This window comes from Crocodylus siamensis, chromosome 3 (assembly GCF_052110815.1).
Source record: "Crocodylus siamensis isolate JL-2025a chromosome 3, ASM5211081v1, whole genome shotgun sequence".
Classification (NCBI taxonomy): Eukaryota; Metazoa; Chordata; order Crocodylia; family Crocodylidae; genus Crocodylus; species Crocodylus siamensis.
The window spans coordinates 72,283,204-72,301,844 of NC_143397.1; the positions used below are offsets into that span (position 1 = coordinate 72,283,204).

Below are 18,641 nucleotides of genomic sequence, written 5' to 3' on the forward strand. Positions count from 1 at the left end.
GTGTATTCACATGTTTCTATTGTACCATATCTTTTCATTTATATACAGAATTCAAACTAGGGTCAGGTAGGGTAGAGCAGCATGCACGTACACAGTATATGCCCACCATCTCTGAAAAGCCAACTTGTGCTCCAGAATTTAACTGTTACCATTGTTAACTATTTCACTGCTATTCAAAACAAATTGAAGAAGAAGAAGAATCTTATAACTGAAACCTACAAATCTAATGAGTAACTTCTTCTTTTGGGGATACCAGTTGGTGATATTTGGAGAATGAACAACACCTCTTAATTCTTTTTTCCTCTGTCGGAGGAATCCTACCTGATGGGCCTACCCTAAATATTACTTTCCAGGAGTTTGTTTCCACCACTGTGCAGAAAGTACTGGAACCAAGCAGCTCAGTACTACATACCACCTTTTTTTTTCTCTCCAAAAAATGTATTTCTCCAATGTATGTGCATGCATGTGTATGTAGTATGGACACGCTTGTTATATATAATTTCAGGTTATAGCCACATAATAAATTGTGGAGCTATTTGATAATTACCTATATCATGCTGCCAACTGCTTTGGTTATCCTGTGCACACTTATGAGGCAGTAACAGCCCAAACTCCTAAATAGCTCAAAACATAGATCATTCAAAAAGCTACCTACTAGAGAAATTTTGTCTTAACTTGTGTCTTGACAGAGTTACAATGGAAGTCTAAACACCATCAGCAAGGGGAGATTGCCAGTTCCTGTTGGGATCCACCAGTCCTTGTTTCTAGGCCTGGGATGGCTTGGAGTAGAAATTAAATCTGAGACTTTTTAAGGGAAGAAAGCTCTTTTATAAAAAGGATTTTAATAACTTCATGAACTGGGATTCATGGCAATTAAGGCCATTATAAGTGGACAGATTCATGAAAGGGTGCCAACGTGATTTTTATTACCTGTCTAGCACATTCCTGAACTAGTTTTCTTAGCATGCATGGCATACGCAAATAAAAAAAATAATAGTGTTCTGCGATGTCCTTCTTAACAGATGTATGGCTTCATTACTTTTAAATTACACAGCCACCCTAACCACAAACCACTACATTTATGCCACACCACACCATCCCTCTCAGAGACATACACAATTGTATGGTAACAGATTTCACACTCCCAAGTTATGTCGGTTTCATAATCACAAGTGGTGAATCCACAAGTGACCAATGTGGTCATCCAAAATGAGTGTTGATGAAACTTTTAGACCACGCCACTCCATCATGTACTGCATATATGACAACCCGTAGAAAAATGTCTGGGAGAGCTGCAAAACTTTGATTGTATTTTTCATGTTCCCTTATTAAGTTCCCTTAATATTATGAGTCTGATTGTATATTAATAACACTGTCCATTGCTAAATGAGAATTAGGTGCCATCTGACCAATAGCATGCCATTCTTAAAGGGAATATTGTAGAGAAATAACTTTAAATTTTTAAAAATAAAAACATTAAAATAGCTTTGCAATTTTAATTTTAAAGCTCTCATCTCAAGACCTTGAGAAGTAGGAGGAGGTGCTATGCAGTATTGCATAAGCCAGCAATCATCAACATATCACTTGAATAGCACCCTATAGGCGGTGTTAGTACTTCTAGATCTACACATCAATGGATGATAGGTTACCAGGGCATGAACAATAAGCCATGGAACTAGAAAATCCATCTGACCACAAAAGTGCTGTCTCTAACAGTAGTCAGCTTCAATAAGTTATTTATTGTATATATTACAGTACCAAGATTAGGATCACATTGTGCTAGATATTGTATATACTCATTTGTTGCTCCAGACCACGTAGGTTAAGTACAGACATTCAAAAAGCCTGAAGCAATCTAAATTGCATGGTTTTCTGTAAACGGCATAGTTTAGATTGGTAGCAAACAGAACACACATTAACCCTTTGGTGGGGGGACATACAGGCTGCCTATCTTAGACCAGATTCCACCATTTTTAAACCAGTCAACGTGCACTGAACTTCTGTTCTGGTACAAGTTTAGACCAGTTTTGATCAATTATACTGGTAAAAGTGTAATATCTGTGCCTGGCAACAAATCTAAGCAGTCAAGGAAAAGGAGAAAGGCTCTATTATCATTCTCACTATGACAATATGGAACCATGACAGACTGTTTAAATATCCAGTCTGAGGTTCCTGGGATTTAGTCGAACTAATGTTCCTTTCTACCAAAGTATTTTTGCAGGCTTCATCCTTGGACAGAATTAATCAAGTCTTCTCTTTATCCCTTGTTCCAGTTCAGGGTTTACATGCACTATTACAGAAATGTAAGTACCCTAATTAAGTGATTAAGGTGATTAAGGTCACAAGATAAATCTCTAACAGAACCAGGAATCTCAAATCTTCCAAGTCCAAGTCTAGGGCTTTAAGAAATGCTTCCTTTCTTTTCTAAAATTATTTATTTAGGTATCTGTACACTACCTCACAATGTGAAAAGCAAATGCCAGATGCCGGTTAAATAAAATTAGCTTGAACATTAGTCAAGTAAAACACAGTGGGTGCATGTACACGTGCTATTAAGGTGATTGAATAAACTCTGGCACAGATCATGCTGGAGTTTATTGCTTCCAGATGTGCTGTTTTCATATGCACTTGGGACTGCACCACGTTGAGCCAGGGGGGAGCAGCTGGAAGGGGGTCCTGGAGGTCAGCCCGCTAGCCAGGGGCTGCTCCAGCCTGGCTCAACATGCTGCAGAGAGTCTGGCTGGGGCACAAAGGTGCATTAGTGCAGGACTAGCTGGCAGGTAGCCCCTGCACTGAAGCATTCTTATGCCCCAGCCAGTCCTGTTAATGTCCACACAGGCATTGTGGCAGAATAAATAACTCCACCATAGGATAATATTTGTCTTTGACAGTATTATCCTATGGAGGAGTTAATTAGTTTAGTCCCTCTTAAAAGCACCACATGTGTAGACAGTGACATTTTACTGCTGGACTAATTAGGCAACTCTGCAGTAGATATCTCATGTACATATACACAGTAAGGCATAAAAAAAAAGACACTACAAAAATGGGTTACTACCTATTATAGTTTATATTGTTTATAACATTTCCTTGTGAAAGGAATTTATCTCTGCACATACAGACAGAGACATTTTGCTGTGGAGATAATTAGTCTACTTTGCAGTAAACGTCTCACGTAGATACACCCAGTGTGAATCTGGAGTAAGTAAATTAGGTCACTATTGTTCTTCATTCACAGGGAAGTTAATTCGGTATAATTAGGAATTAAACTAGGTTCACCAGGGATAGAGACCAAATCCCTGAGATAAGTGGGGAAGTGGAAGACCTGGAGGAAGAACAAGAAGGAAGGGGCAACAGGCGAGGTGTTCTCATACTTCATGAGAAATCAGGGCAATCAACTAGTTACCTTAGGTGCCTGTACATTAATGCACAGAGTCTGGGAAACAAGCAGGAAGAATTGGAAGTCCTTGCACAGTCATGGAACTATGATGTGATTGGAATAACAGAGACTTGGTGGGATAGCTCACATGACTAGAGCACTGTCATGGATGGATACAAACTTCAGGAAGGATAGACAGGGGAGAAGAGGAGGAATAGCACTTTATGGAAAAGAGCCACATGGTGGCTCAGAGCCCCAGTATGAAACTGGAGATAGGCCTGTTGAAAGTCTGTGGGTTAAGGTTAGAGGGGAGAATAACAAGGGTGATGTTGTAGTGGGTGTCTGCTATAGACCACTGGACCAGGAGGAGATGGTAGATAAGATTTTCTTCAAGTAGCTAGTGGAAGTTTCCCAGTCACAAGGCCTGTTTCTTAAGGGGGACTTAAATCACCTTGCCATTTGCTGGGAGGGCAATCCAGCAGTGTGTAGGTAAGCCAGGACATTTTTGGAGAGTGTTGGGGACAATTTCCTGATGCAAGTACTGGAGTAGCCAACTAGGGGCCATGCTCTTGACCTGCTGCTCACAAACAGGGAAGAATTGGTGGGAAATGTGGAAGTGGGCAACAGTGACCATGAAATGATTGAGTTCAGGATCCTAAGGAACAAAGGAAGGAAAGCAGCAGAGTAAGGACCTTGGACTTCAGAACAGCAGACTTTTACTCACTCAGGGAACTGATGGACAGGATCTCTTGGGAGGCCAGTCTGAAGGGGAAAGGAATCCAGGAGAGCAGACTGTATTTTAAGGAAACCTCACTGAGGGTGCAAGAATGAAAAATCCCAATCTGGAGTAGCCAGGTAGGGGCCATGCTCTTCCTGACCTGCTGCTCACAAACAGGGATGAATTGGTGGGGAATGTAGTAGTGGACGGCAACTTGGGAAGCAGTGACCATGAGATGATTGAGTTCAGGATCCTTAGGAAAAAATGGATGGAGAGCAGCAGAGTAAGGACCCTTGACTTCAGACAAGCAGGCTTTGACTCACTGAGGGAACTCATGGGCAAGATCCCCTGGGAAGCCAGTCTGAGGAGGAGAGGAATCCAGGAGAGCTGGCTATACTTTAAAGAAGCCTTACTGAGAGTGCAGGAACAAACCATCCTGATGTGCAGGAAGACTAGCAAGTATGGCAGAAGACCAGCTTGGCTTAGTAGGGAACTCTTCAGTAAACTAGATCATTAAAAGGAAGCTTATAAGAAGTGGAAACTTGGACAAATAGATAGAGAGGAGTATAAAAGCATTGCTTGGGCATGCAGGGATGAAGTCAGAAAGGCCAAAGCGCAATTGGACTTGGAGCTAGCAAGGGATGTGAAGGGTAACAAGAAGGGTTTCTGTAAGTATGTTGGTAGCAAAAGGAGGATCAGGGAAAGAAAGCATGGGCCCTTGAATGAAGGAGGCAACCTTGTGACAGAGGATGCAGAAAAGGCTGAAGTGCTCAATGCCTTTTCACCTCAGTCTTTACAGGCAAGGTCAGCTCCTAGAATAATGCACTTGGCAGCACCATTTAGGGAGGAGGTGAGCAGCCAATTAGGGTGAAAGAACAAGTTAGGGACTATTTATAAAAGTTGGACATATACAAGTCCCTGGGGCTGGATGGGATGTACCCGAGGATGCTGAGGGAGTTGCCTGATGAGATTGCAGAGCCACTGGCCATCACCTTTGAAAACCCACGGCTATCAGGAGAGGTCCCTGATGATTGGAGAAGGGCAAACATAGTGCCCATATTTAAGAAGGGGAAAAAGGAGGAGCCAGGGAACTACAGACAAATCAGCCTCATCTCAGTCTCTGGAAAAACCATGAAGCAGATCCTCAAGGAACCCATGTCTAAGCACTTGGAGAAGAAGGTGATGGGGAACAGTCATGCCTGACCAACCTGATTGCCTTCTATGATGAGATGACTAGTTCCGTGGATTCAAGGAGACCAGTGGATGTGGTATATCTTGATTTTAGCAAGGCTTTTGATATGGTCTCCCACAACATTGTCCTAAACAAGCTAAGGAAGTATGAGCTGGATGAATGGACTGTAAGGTGGATAGAAAACTGGCTGAAGCATCAGGCTCAGAGGGTAGTAATCAATGGTTTGATGTCTAGTTGGCAGCCAGTATCAAGTGGAGTGCCCCAGGGGTTAGTTCTGGGGCTGGTTTTGTTCAATGCCTTCATCAACAACCAGAAAGATGGCATAGAGTGCACCCTCAGTAAGTCTGCTGGTGACACAAAGCTGGGGGGAGTAGTAAATATGCTGGAGGGCTAGGATTCAGAATGATGTAGACAAATTGGAGGATTGAGCCAAAAGGAATCTCATGAGGTTCAATGGGGACAAGTGCAAAGTCTTGCACTTAGGCCAGAAAAATCACATGCACCAGTACAGACTGAGGGCTGACTGGCTGGGCAGCAGCTCTGCGAAAAGGACTTGGGGTTAAGCTGAATATGAGCAAACAGTGTGCCCTTGTTAAAAATGGCATATTGGGCTGCATTAGTAGGTGTGTTGCCAGCAGGTCAAGGGAAGTGATTCTTCCCCTCTATTCAGCACTGGTGAGGCCACATCAGGAGTTTAGTTTTGGGCCCCCCACTACTGCAAGGATGTGGACAAATTGGAGAGAGCCCGGTGGAGGGCAACAGAAATGGTGATGGTGCTGCAGCACATAGCTTATGAGGAGAGGCTGAAGGAACTGGACTTTTTTAGTTTGAAGAAGAGAAGACTGAGAGGGGATTTAATAGCAGACTTCAACTACCTGAAGGGAGGTTTGAAAGAGGATAGAGTTAGACTGTTTTCATTGGTGGCAGATGATAGAACAAGGAGCATCAATCTCAAGTTGCAGCAAGGGAAGTTTAGATTAGATATTAGGAAGAATTTTCTCACTAGGAGGGTAGTAAAGCTGGAACAGGATACCCAGAGAGGTTCGTGAATCTCTATCCTTGGAGATGCAATGCACAAAGCCTTGGGTGGGATAATCTATTTGGGGATGGTCCTGCTTTGAGCAGGGTGTTGGACTAAATGACCTCCAGAGGTCCCTTGCAACCCTAATTTTCTATTATGTCTATAGTAATGTCATACTAAGACAAATAAGGGCATTTAAAGAACAGGGGCTGTATGTAGACAAAATGAGAGGCTTGTGTGCACAACACTTTAAAGTGGGCTAAATGCTTTTGCACCACTTAATGGGTGTCTGTGTTTGCATGCTTTGGAAGCATACTGCACATTAATTCCAGCCACTATAGGAAATTCGGCAGCATAATGTGCCCTAAATGACTAGGGGTGTGGCAAACTAAAACTCTTTCGAGGAGTCTTAGTTTGCTGCCCCTACAGCCGTGAAGCAACACACCAGGCTTCATGCAGCTCCATATAGCTCTGCAGGAAGCCCTGCAAGCAACCTGGCAGCAGCCCAGGAAAGCAGGCTCCACCCAAGAAAAGTGGCAAGCCTGATCTTATTTTCCCCACCACCACCTGAAGCCTGCCTGCCTGTCTTAGCTGCATGGGGACGCGGTGCTTCCGTCCATGGCTGTGGTGCCACCCAAGACTATCTGAGCTGGGTGCCTGCAGGCAGGTGCTGCCTGGGGAGCAGGGGGGCATCACTGCCACAGAGGGAAGAAGCAGCCTCCCCTGCAGCCCAGGGACTACTCTGCTCACTGGCAGCTTGCCCTCCACTCTCCGCTGGAGAGGCAGGTAAGTCAGCAGGGTGTGTGTGTGACGTGGGGATTTAATCATCCCTAAATTGAAATGGTGTTTTTTAAAACTCACCACTTCAATTTAGGGTCCCCATTTCATCTACACATGCCGGTTGATAGCCCAGAGGTCATAAGTTTGAGGCCATAGCACAAGCACTCATGGTACAGTCTGTCAGATTCCTAGGAATCTGTGAATTCTGCTACCTTGTCATAAGGACATGAAAAAGAAAGGCAATATGAATAACAAAAGATGAATATTGGAGAGAAACCCTGGCTCTAAAAGTGAGACGAATCCATTTTTATGGCTCTTTTGGATGCCAACCTTCATTACATCCTTCAAAGAAAGTTTTTATCTGCTCAGCTTTTTTACATTAGCAATACCACAAATATTATATACTTATTTCTCTCTATTTTTTTTGTGGGCTGTTCAATACACTAGCAGGTCTAGACAGCCAGGGGATACTGGATTAGGTATTACAGTGGGGTCATAAAATGCACCAAAACATGTAACTTGTTTTCTGAACGAACACAGAGCTTTCCACTCTGAGTAAAGCACAAAGAAAGAGAAGTCAAGCCAGGACAAATAAGAGCAAAGTTAAGAGCACTTCCCAGCCCAACTTGAAAACAGTGTATGCTGGTATGAAATGTACTATGAAGTGTGGTATGAAGTGATACTTTTGTACCAACAAAAACTACAGATAATGTAGAATTAAAAACCTATTTATTTTGCTCTCTGTAGAACCAGGATAACATTTTTTAGATACTGAATAGGAAATCAACTGAGGAATATGGAGAGAGTTCTTCTGAAGCCTGTTAACAGGAACCATTGCATAAATATATCATTTATAGCAAAAGTATTGAAATCCAAGACAAGATTTTTCCCCATTCAGCATAAGAGGAAAAAAACCCCTTGTCTTGGATTTGAGTACAAGGTGAGGATCAGGTGCCTACTGCAGCTCTGGCTCTGGTCTCAACACAGGCTCAGAGCCAGTGGGGCCATCTCTGACCCTGAGCCTGTGTTGAAACTAGAGCTGCAGTAGCCACCTGCCCTGGGATGACTCTCTACTGCCATCTCTGTCCTCCCACTCCAACTGCCCCTGGCCCAGCAGCAGTGGTGGTGGTGGTGGCCCCAGCCCTGGTTGTGATTCTGACCCTGATGAGGGGTGGGACTGGGGCTGGAATTGCCACCACTAAAACCACTGCTGCTTCACCAGTTAGGGAATGGAGCCAACATGTGCTCATGCTTTGGGTCAGAGTGGAGCTGGAGCTGGAGCTGGAGCTAGAGCTGCAACTAAGAGTAAGTGGTGAGGGTGTGGGGGCAATCTTGGAGCCTGGTGGTCAAGAGGTGGTCCGGCTGCTTGTGGAGTGCTGGAGGGTGGAGGCCCAGTGTCTGGTCACATGGCCAGGGCCCCACTCCAGGGAGGAGCTGGAGCTAGCCGTAGGTGGGAACCTCTCTACCTCTTCTCCCCACTCTATGTGCCCATAGTTGCTAGGGCAGGTGCCAGCCTGGAGGAGGCCATGAGCAGGGAGCAAGTTGGCCGCTGGCACTGCTGGACTAAGAGGCCCTCCTCTGGGGACTCCTCTTCAGGGTTGGGTTGCAGTGGGGGCTCCAGGAGGCTGTTGTGCTTGAATAAATATGCTGCTCTTGGTCCCTGGGATCAAGGAACCTGTCCAGCTCCTGCATGCAGGGCATGGTTCTGTGAGCTACCCTGAACTGCCTGTTGTGGTCCATGACCAGTGTGTCTGCAGGGCCATCACTTTGATCCCACACACCTCCTGGAGTGGTCATGCCCATGCTCCTCATAAATATGGGCATTGGCCTACATGCCCCAGCTGAAATGCCACTACACCTCTGGGTCATACCAAATGGCCATGAGGTCCACAGTTTCTCTTGCTACCCAGAGCCCTGGGCTGAGTGCCCTGGGGTCTGAGAGGCTGGCATGTGCATGGGCTGCCTCTGTCAGGGTCTGCAGGCAAGTGCACCACAAGGTCCCAAGAGCAAGGCCAGGGACTTGCTTGAGTGCTGGAGCCAGCACATGCCCACAACACAGGGGCACTATACCCAGGGGCAATGGAGCAAGCAGCAGAGTCCTCTGGCTCCCACCAGGGCTGTACAGCACTGCTGCCACACAGACAGGCCCACCAAGGAAACCTCCAATGGCCAGAAGCAGACAGCAGCTGGTCCCAGGGCCCAAAGGGCAGAGGAGCTTCCCCTACCTTATGGCTGAAGAGGGTCTCAATCATGGTTCTCTGCCCCTGGCTCGAGGCTGGTCTCCTAGTGGACTGGCTGATCAGGACCAAATTTGCTCCTAGTAAGTGTCTACACATGCGCTAATGCACGCTAGCTAATATGCATTAAATATAGTACCTGTGGGGCACCTATACACGTGCTGGATGTCTGTCCAACACATGCTATGATGTGCTCCAGCATATGCACTCCAGCAGCCCCCATGTGACTTCTATTTGGCATCCTCATGCTTCAAATGAGCTTTAGTTCAAGTGCCCCATTGCAATTTTGAGGCATAGGATGCTGAATACATGTGACGCTGCAGGTAAAGCACCCCCGCCACTCTCGAGCATCTCATAGATGACCTGGATTTTCAGGTACTAGAAAAATGCACCTTAGACTAATCTAATGCACATTAGCATAGCGCACAGTTTTTTACTGACACTTCAATGTGCATTAGATTACTCTAATGCACATTAACGTGTCTCATGCAGATGTGCCCTATATGTATCAACATTATGTCTCTACAAATCAAAATCCTTGCAAGTCAGTATCAGAGCTTAAGCAATATCTGAAATCATATTCCTTTTGGCCTCCATCTCGGTGAAACTTCAGTTTCTTGTTATTCTAAGTTATTATATTAAAAGCTATTTTACTATTTATTTACTAGTAAAAAGCTTATTTTATGACATTCCTTACTGGATGAGTATCATTATTTCAGTAAGAAATGTACTTTCTGAAGGTCAAGTTTTATCACTATCTCACCATCTACAGCCGTAGTTCTCAACCTTTTAGACTCAAGGCACCTCGTGTTAGATTCAATACACTGCTCGGGAAATGTCAGCTCTTAGTTTTCACTCAAGTTTGATTATGGAAACTTAACAGTGTAATTCTTCTGTTGCAAAGATCACAGTGAATCAGAATGCTTTTGACTCTATGGATTCCTATTTGAAATCTTTGGATTTTTTCTGGTGAATTATGTGTAGATATTTGTGCACCTAATAGTGCTATTATTTCACAGCACCCCTCAACATCCTTAAAAGGATCTCACCTCACCCCAGTTGAGAATCACTGATCTATCTGCTGAGAAAGCCATCAAAGCTCACCATGGTTCTGCTCAACAGGATGAGATAGACCTGTGCATGGGGATACTGTATAGTTGCACTCTACACAACATTGCTTCCTGGGCACTCTCAGCAATGTTACTGGAGGTTGAACCAGACATGGGAAGGCAAGTGATTCTGGATGTGAAGCTATGTGATCCACTCATGAATCATAGAGAGGGCTACAGTGGTTTTGAGAAGACTTACTTGGTCATGTAGGTCATTTTCTGGGTAGGAAGCTCTCCCTATGTGACTGCCTGTTTATTCACTGAGATTCCCTTCAGACTAGAATCTCTTGTCTGGCAAACCCCTTAAAGTTGCTCAAGAGGCAGAAAATGCTAGCTCTCCACAGCCATGGATTCCTCCAGTATAAAGGAGGTTCAGTGAGTACAGAAATAACATAGACCACCTCTGCACATCTATTGGAATAGTGAAGATGGCACTCAGCTGAGGTTACCACCTTGTGTTGAAACTATTCCCAGAGAAGCACCATCCCACACCCCCATGCATGCTCCATTGGCTGAACTAGCATGCAATTGGCATGAGATGGATAGGAGGTGTAGGCAGAGAGTGAGGAGGGTAGTAGGCAGAGGGTGGGGTCCTCTATTTTTTAAAGTCAGCAGTTTACTTTGGAAACTGGTGACCAATTCCTGAAGGTCCAGTTCCAGGACATGGCACATTAGGGTCAGGTATTCAACCTGGCACTGAACGAAGACTTTCAATTCCTGATCTGGGTAAAAATCAGATAGGCATCAACAACATTACACTCAACCAACATGAGAAACAGAGACTTGGATGTATGTTTTTGAATACCATTATCCTCACATCCATTACAGTGCAACTGCAGAAAATCTGGGCCTTCACCTTTGTTTCTTTTCTCTCGATCACAAAATGATTTTTTTCCGTATTAATTCATTTCTATATGTGTGTCTATTTAAGAGACCAATGACCACTTCTCATGTCACTTACCATGGCTTACTGTGCAAACAAATTCTGGTATTTAGATTATTCAAACAGCTCAGTACTAGGGATTTTCAGGGACACCAATTTGCATTTTGGAAAAGTTTTAGCAGATAATGGCCTTTTGTACTTCCAAAGTGTTCAATGTGCATTTTGAAAAAAAAAAGATGGAGAGAAGCTATACTGGTTTGTTTCCTGTTGTGTCTCTGCTGCTCCATCTATATTGGCTAGAAAAAGCATTTGATTTCATGGCAGGTTACCAGAATTGACTCCACACTTAGAATTTTCCAGCTGAATCAATGGCCAAGTCACCTACCATTGAGTACATTGAGTTTTTTTGACTTTCTAAAAATTGCATCAGAATGTTTAATTTAACATATGGCAGCAACAAGGTGCATTATTTAAACTTCTCTGTCTTTCCTTCTCTCCTGTGCTTTGACAAATTATTAATTACCTAGTTCACTGCTGAAGTGCTTTCCAAAACTAAAACCGTCTGTATGAAATTGGAAAAAAAACAGTGTTACAATAACACCAGAATTTTTACAGACAAAACCACACACACGTAAAATAAATTGAGTTACGGTCTTAACTCTGCCCCAAATTCTCTTTGCCATTTCAGCACATACGATTCTCTTTCATATAGTCACATATAACACCAAGCAATGTTATAGTCTCGGGGTGGTTCTTTAACAAATGGATGATGCAATGCCAGAGTACAAGTGAGGCAGAGCTACTATGAAGCAGTTTCCTATTCAACTCCTGTGATCTATGTCATTTTTTTTTCCTTTTTAACTTTTAAACATGGCCTTGCAATGAAACATTTACACCACTTAAAATAGAAAGAGAAAGTTAATAAAGCAAAGGTTATTCTAAGGTAAAAACAACATAGAAGTTGTAGCAATGCCTCCAATAATGAATTTGGTAAGTAGCAATGCAGATTCCAAAAATCAATCGTGGTGCAATACACTGTAGTAAAAGTTGTTACAATAAAAAATGACACTAGACCCTGGTGACTGCTGAAAATTAGTGCTTCTACTCTACAGTGCAGAAGCAGGAATCTTGGTGTTTCCATCTGCATCCCATGAGGCTCTATCACCTTTTCTATAGTCCGCACTATATGAACAACTGTGAAAGAATGCTAATATTGACTGGGTCTAATCATTGCAATATCACCTTTTCAAACTCATATGTTCCTCTCAATTCAAACTATTCTGTATGCTCTCATTGTTAGCCCTCAAAGGAAATGTGTTAAGAAGAAAACAGATTTGATTATGAATTGAAAGTCTTTCCCTGTAACAACAACATGGAGTTTTTTTGAACACTTCAGCCCCCTTGTTTTTCATGAGGAGCCCCACTGACTTTCAGGTAGACTTTGCCTTGGTTGCAGGGGAATGAACACACAGCTCTTTTAAATGTGATGGAACAGAAAAGTCACACAGTGGGGAGATGGGTTAGAAAACAATTTCGGTCACAAGTCGCTCATGCAGTGGCTCAGTTTGGGCAGATACATATTTCAATACTGTATGACATAGGTTGTTTGGTTATGAAAGGTAAGTATGAAAATACTTGGAGAATGAAAAGAAGTAGAATGCCATTAAAAACAAAAGTGTAGTGTGCAAAATTGGGAGATATGAAACAGAGGTAGACTCTGGAAAAAATCCATTTTCATAGAAGTAGTCTCCAAAACTATAAAATCATTTAAATCAAAAGACAATTATGCCTCTGGTGAATACCCACCTAATAATATATCTGTAACCAATATCCTTTTTTATTTCAGACCCCCTTGCTGTATGTCATGTCTTTTAAATCTATCAGCAGATAATAAACACTTTGGGGTAAGGTCTAGTTCTTACAGTCAAGGACATACTATACTTACAGGGGCTACAAAACATATTAAAGAGGTGGTGTGTGCTATGTAATCATCAGGTTAAATGATTGTTGTAGAGGCAGATAGTATAGTCAGGTTCAGGAAGGAGCTAGACTAATTCATAAATCATAGATCCATTAATAGCTATTAAACAGAGCAGTCAGACGTATACTCTCTGGCATCTTTGAATGGTGGTGGATGCCAGGAAGTACACGACAGGATGTAGATCACTCTAGATTTACCCTGTTCATGAGTTCTCCCCTTAAAGCATTTACTGCTCCCACTGTCAGAGACTGCATATTAGGCTAGATGGGCCACTGGTCCGATCAAGTATGGCACTTATCTAGAAAAGATAGTGGGAATTGTCAATTTTTCCCGAAAATGGCTGACTCACTATGAAATGTCTTAAACTGCAGATACAACCCAATAAATTTAAGATAGACAACTTAAATTTAGGGATATTTTGAACATTTAACATACATTTTTATTTCAAAAGCACTACCATATCCAGATACAAGTATGTACCATATTCTAATGCAGGGATGGCCAACCTGTGGCGTATGTGCCGTAAGTGGCACAGGCAGTGGAGGGGGAGAGAAGGCAGCTCAAAAGTAGACAGGGCAGAAAGCTGAAAGAGCAGCACATTAGACAGGGGAACATGGGAAGGCAACTGGAATGGCACAGAGGAGGGTGTGGGGCTAGTTTTTGGCATGCCTGCCAAACAGGTCGGCTGATGCTGATTTAATGGACCTCAAAATCATACTCCAAAACCTCCTACAGCCAAATCTCCATTATTTCTAGACAGACTTGCAGGTCTACTCAGAAGTGCTTCTTAGACCACTATGTTCACAGTGTGAGGTTTTCATCTCAAAAGAAAAAAAATCATGCTTAACATTGAAAAAATCCACAGATGTGCTTACTGGCTGTAATCAACACTACAGGCATGCAAGTTTATTCAAGCTTTATTGGACCTGGTAAACACTCTTCCTGAAGGAAGTAACTATGTTTTACCATAATAAAAACATTTCTATTGGGTATACTTTTTACCCTTCTGAAAGCATTTCTATTAATAGCAGCACCAGGTCAAATTTGAAGCAAATGCCACAGTCAGACTATATAAAAGGCAATACTATAAATACAAACATGAAGATCTTAACTCCACAGGGAGATGCTGTGAGGATGATACATGAAGGTAACACATGGAAACCAGCTGTGACTAAGAGTAACAAGAAATACTGTTCTTGTATAAACAGTCACACACATATGAAGGAGGGTTGAAGATAACTGCGAGAACTGGAACTGAGACTACATTTATTTCTAGACCTATACTTGGAAAGACAAAAAAAAAAGATATTCAAAAACTGACATTACAATAATGAAAATATAATTCATTCAAAAATATATTGTCTAACATTTCTGGACCTGATTTTTTTTCAGCGCATGTTTGATTTACTCTAACAAGTACTTTGATTAAGTGGTGAAGATATAAGAAAGCCACTTAGAGAAATCAGAGGTTAATTTGATAAGTTAAAAAAAGTGTACTGGGTTATAGAGCAGTTTATTGTTACAGCACTCACAGAAGACAATCAGAACTGTATATGCCAGCAAATGAATGCAATACATTCTCAATCCCATAGCTGTCGGATTGAGGCTCAGTTGTAACTGAAATTTGTTGGAATCTGGTGGCTTGTTAATTAACATTGGTATGAACTGATAACCTTATCTTTGGTCCTTTTCAGATGGAGAAAATGTATTTATCACACAAAAACATCATGATAACTGAAAAATTGTCAGCTTAGTGGCAGCCTTAGTTAGGCTTGGACAACCCAACCCAGTTAACAGTTCAACTACCAGCAAATTATCTTCTTTTAGTATACTACTAAATGTGCATATGAACAAGCCTGTCAAACTTTGTATATTTAACATGGAATGACATACCTTTTCCATTCTCTTTTATTTAGTTTTTTCCCCTTTTCTTCCATTTATCATGAAATATCTCTACCTCTTATAACTTCTTTCCTTCTCTCAGTGTTCTTCTAGCTTCCTTAGTCCCTTATATAATCTTTCAATTTCTCCCTCCTTCACAATTTTTTAATTGTCTTTATATAGTATTATTTGCATTTCCATTTTTGTAGTCTCATCTTTACTTCCATTTTTAGTAATTGGGTTTTTTTCCCCTCCTGAGTGAGCACTTGAAATCATAACATACACATTTTCCACTAGTACTGCTACCATTAGTAAAACCAAATGTACTTCTCAAACATAGCCACATTAATTACAAAAACATGCTTGACCATATTCTACCGAAGTCAGAGTTTAAATTTAAAGGTGAACTTACCTTTTTTGTAAGTTCAGAAGTACCCTCTATCTATCTTTGCCTATAAAGTGTTTATCTAATCTGGTCCTAGCATTATTTTTTGAAATTGTTATTTGAAGTAAGCACATGCTGTAATGTCTAGAATGCAAGACATGGATATTGCTGCTACTGGTTTCTGGCTCCAACTTATCTTGAGATGCTGACTCTCCAGGGATATATGCTGGTTCCTTCTACTGGTTAACATTTGATTTTTTTTCCAATTAGTTAGTGGATTCTGAATGATGATATTTTAGCTTAATTAGTATTCCAGTGAGACATAGTTCTGGCTCTGATACTGACAACATGACATTTCTGTCCTGACTATGCTGTTTCATAAGGCTCATTAGTGCTGGCTCCTCAAATTTCCAGTTAACTTTCTCCATAGGAAATGCAGTTGGGGGGTTCCAGCAGATAGTTTTTCCATCAGGAAAGCTGGCTTTATAGCTTCTAATCTGACTTCCTAGGTTTTCAGCAACTGCCCTTTCACAACCTAAAAGGTTAAAAAAAACCCTCCAGAAATATTTAAATATCTGCTCACTCTCCCCCTCACATATACATATATTTTTATTAAAAAATAAAAGGTATTTTTCTACACGGGTGTCCTGACTGCTATAATAGGAGAAATTCAAGAGCAGGTATTTGCAAATGTATAATGTCCCCTTGTGTTGAGATTGGTCAGCATAGCTTCATGTGATTCTCACATTGTCATGTATGTAGACTTTAGAAAAGGATGAGAGAAATATGTATCTGGAAAGAAATGCAGCTTCTTATCTTTATTTGGAATTATATCAATATGGTGTGTCTTCTGGGAAAGACAGATCTTTAGAAAATACAACAATATCATATTCCCACCAAAAAGGATTTAAATAATACATCCAGAAGGGCGGTGCAAAAAAAGCTAAAAACTACAGCATTTTTTTTGTCTATGTTGCAGTCCATGGGCACATGAGATGCTGACTGTCGCGTGCTGGCCAAAAACCATACTAACATGCTACTGTGCAGTGATATTAGGATACTGAGCAGTAAGCATCACAGAAAACCATGCGCTAGAGCTACTGAGCAGTAACTGTTGTTACTGCACATTTAGTTAGTACTTCATTAAGCAAGTACTAAATGAAATGCTTAGTAACTACTGCACATTAAGGCAAGTATAGACCAGGGGCAGGCACAATACAACCCTCAGGCCAGATCCAGCCCACCAGGCCATTCTATCCAGCCAACGGGGCCCCTAAAATTTTAGAAAATTAATATTTATCTGCCCAAGGCTGCCTGTCAAAGATAATAGGAGCCAAGGGCAGGAGGCCCCAGGGGAAACCAGTGGCAGGACCCAGCAGCCAGGTGCACCGACCCCACCTCTCCCAGCCCCTTCCCCTCAAACCAGAAGTTCCTGCCTAAAGATATCTGGCCTGGGACTGTGGGGTGTTCCTGCCTCCCTGCACCGGAGAAGGAAACTCAGATAAGAATGTGTGTGTGGTAGCGGGGGGTAGGGGAGGACCACAGGTGAACACTCCAATCACTGGGGCCAGGCTGGCTCCTGCTGAGTCCTGAGGTTGCGGCCATGCAGCCAGGAACCACGTGGTGCCAGAGTGCTGTGGTGGCAGGCAGGAAAGTGGGGAAAGCAGCAATGGAGGGAGGGAAGTAGGAGCGAGCAGGAGCATGGGAGCTCAGCAACAGCTGAATGGGAGCACGGCGCTGCAAGGGTGTCCCAGGGCCAGCATCGGTGAGGCCCAGAACAGGGTGGCAGGAGCACGGGGCACAGGCTGAAAGGGGTCTATGGAAGTGGGTTGGGCTGCACCAGCAAGTAGGGGAGGAGCTGGCCCAGCTCCATAGAGCCCCTGACAGCCAGGTCCCAGCATTCTTGCCACCCTACTCTGGGCCCTGCTGGTGCTGGCCCCAGGACACCAGCACGGGCCCTGTATTCCTGCGTGTTCACTCGCTCCCACTCCCCCCTACCTGCTGGCAATTTCAGCGCTTCCCTGCCCACTCACTGATTGTTCCTGCACCACGTGGCTCCTGGCTACATGACCAGACTGTGGGAGCACAGGGCCAGTGCTGGTACCCCAGGTCCAGGAGTTGGGGGGGTGGTGTTGCGTTTTTCCATGCAATGTGGGATGGAGGGAGAGAGGGGGAGAGAGAGAGCAATGAGGGAGGGACAGCATGTGTGTGTGTGCAGTGAGGTAGAGAAAGAGAGAGAGAGAAAGTGTTCATAGGGTAGTCTCACATGCACACCCCTCCATATACATACACCCACACGCACCCTAACACTACCATACATGCAGACCCCACACCCACACCCTCTCACACACCCCAGCTACCCTCCCCTCACACACCCTCCCACAAACCCCATATATCCATACATACCCACATGCTCCCTCAACCCATACCCACACCTATCCACCCCCACAATCCCACCCATATACCCACAACCATATCGCCCACAAACCCCATACCCACCCACGCCCCATGTATCCACACAGCCACACATGCTCCCTCACTCCACACTCACCCCCCCACAAACCCTGCTCCACACACACCCACACCCACACCCTCCCCGACACCCCATATACCTACACACCCATATCCCTCCACAATCCTATACCCACCCCTCATGCCCCCACCTCCTCACAATATACAGCAGTAAGACTTCCTTTTAAGCTGTTGTGCATTCACCCTTATGTACACTACACAAACATATGTGAATCAAGACAAAAATATTTTTTGAAATCAAATTAATGAATGCTGTAGATGTTTGACTTTTAGAATATAATTTGGTATTTTTGTGGTTCCAAGACGACAAAAACCCTTGTTGAAAGGAGTGCTTCTGGGGGGAAGGGGAGGGACTTCTGGTGGCAAAGGTCAGGGTTTAGGGAGTGGGACTTCCAGTCACAAGATGGCGACCAGGACAAGGTGCACCTGTGAGGAGGCAGTGCTACCCATGTGACCTCAACAGCTTGCCAAAACTCAGTAAGTGGCCCTCCACCTGAAATAATTTCCTGCCCCTTGTGTAGATGCACCCCATCTAACATATAA

The 18,641-nt window shown here is 43.3% G+C and overlaps 1 long non-coding RNA gene across 2 annotated transcripts in view; it reads left to right on the plus strand.

Annotated features, from left to right (window-relative positions):
• LOC149868396 (uncharacterized) overlaps window positions 1–18,641 on the plus strand; it is a 119,789-nt gene that overhangs the window by 70,423 nt on the left and 30,725 nt on the right. The window contains exon 4 of one of the 2 annotated variants that reach the window (XR_016441243.1): window positions 690–1,423. The exons of the other annotated variant lie outside the window; for it this stretch is intronic. This is a non-coding gene — a long non-coding RNA (uncharacterized LOC149868396). Of the gene's footprint in view, window positions 1–689; window positions 1,424–18,641 lie in introns of those variants that run through there. 2 annotated transcript variants of the gene reach the window in all.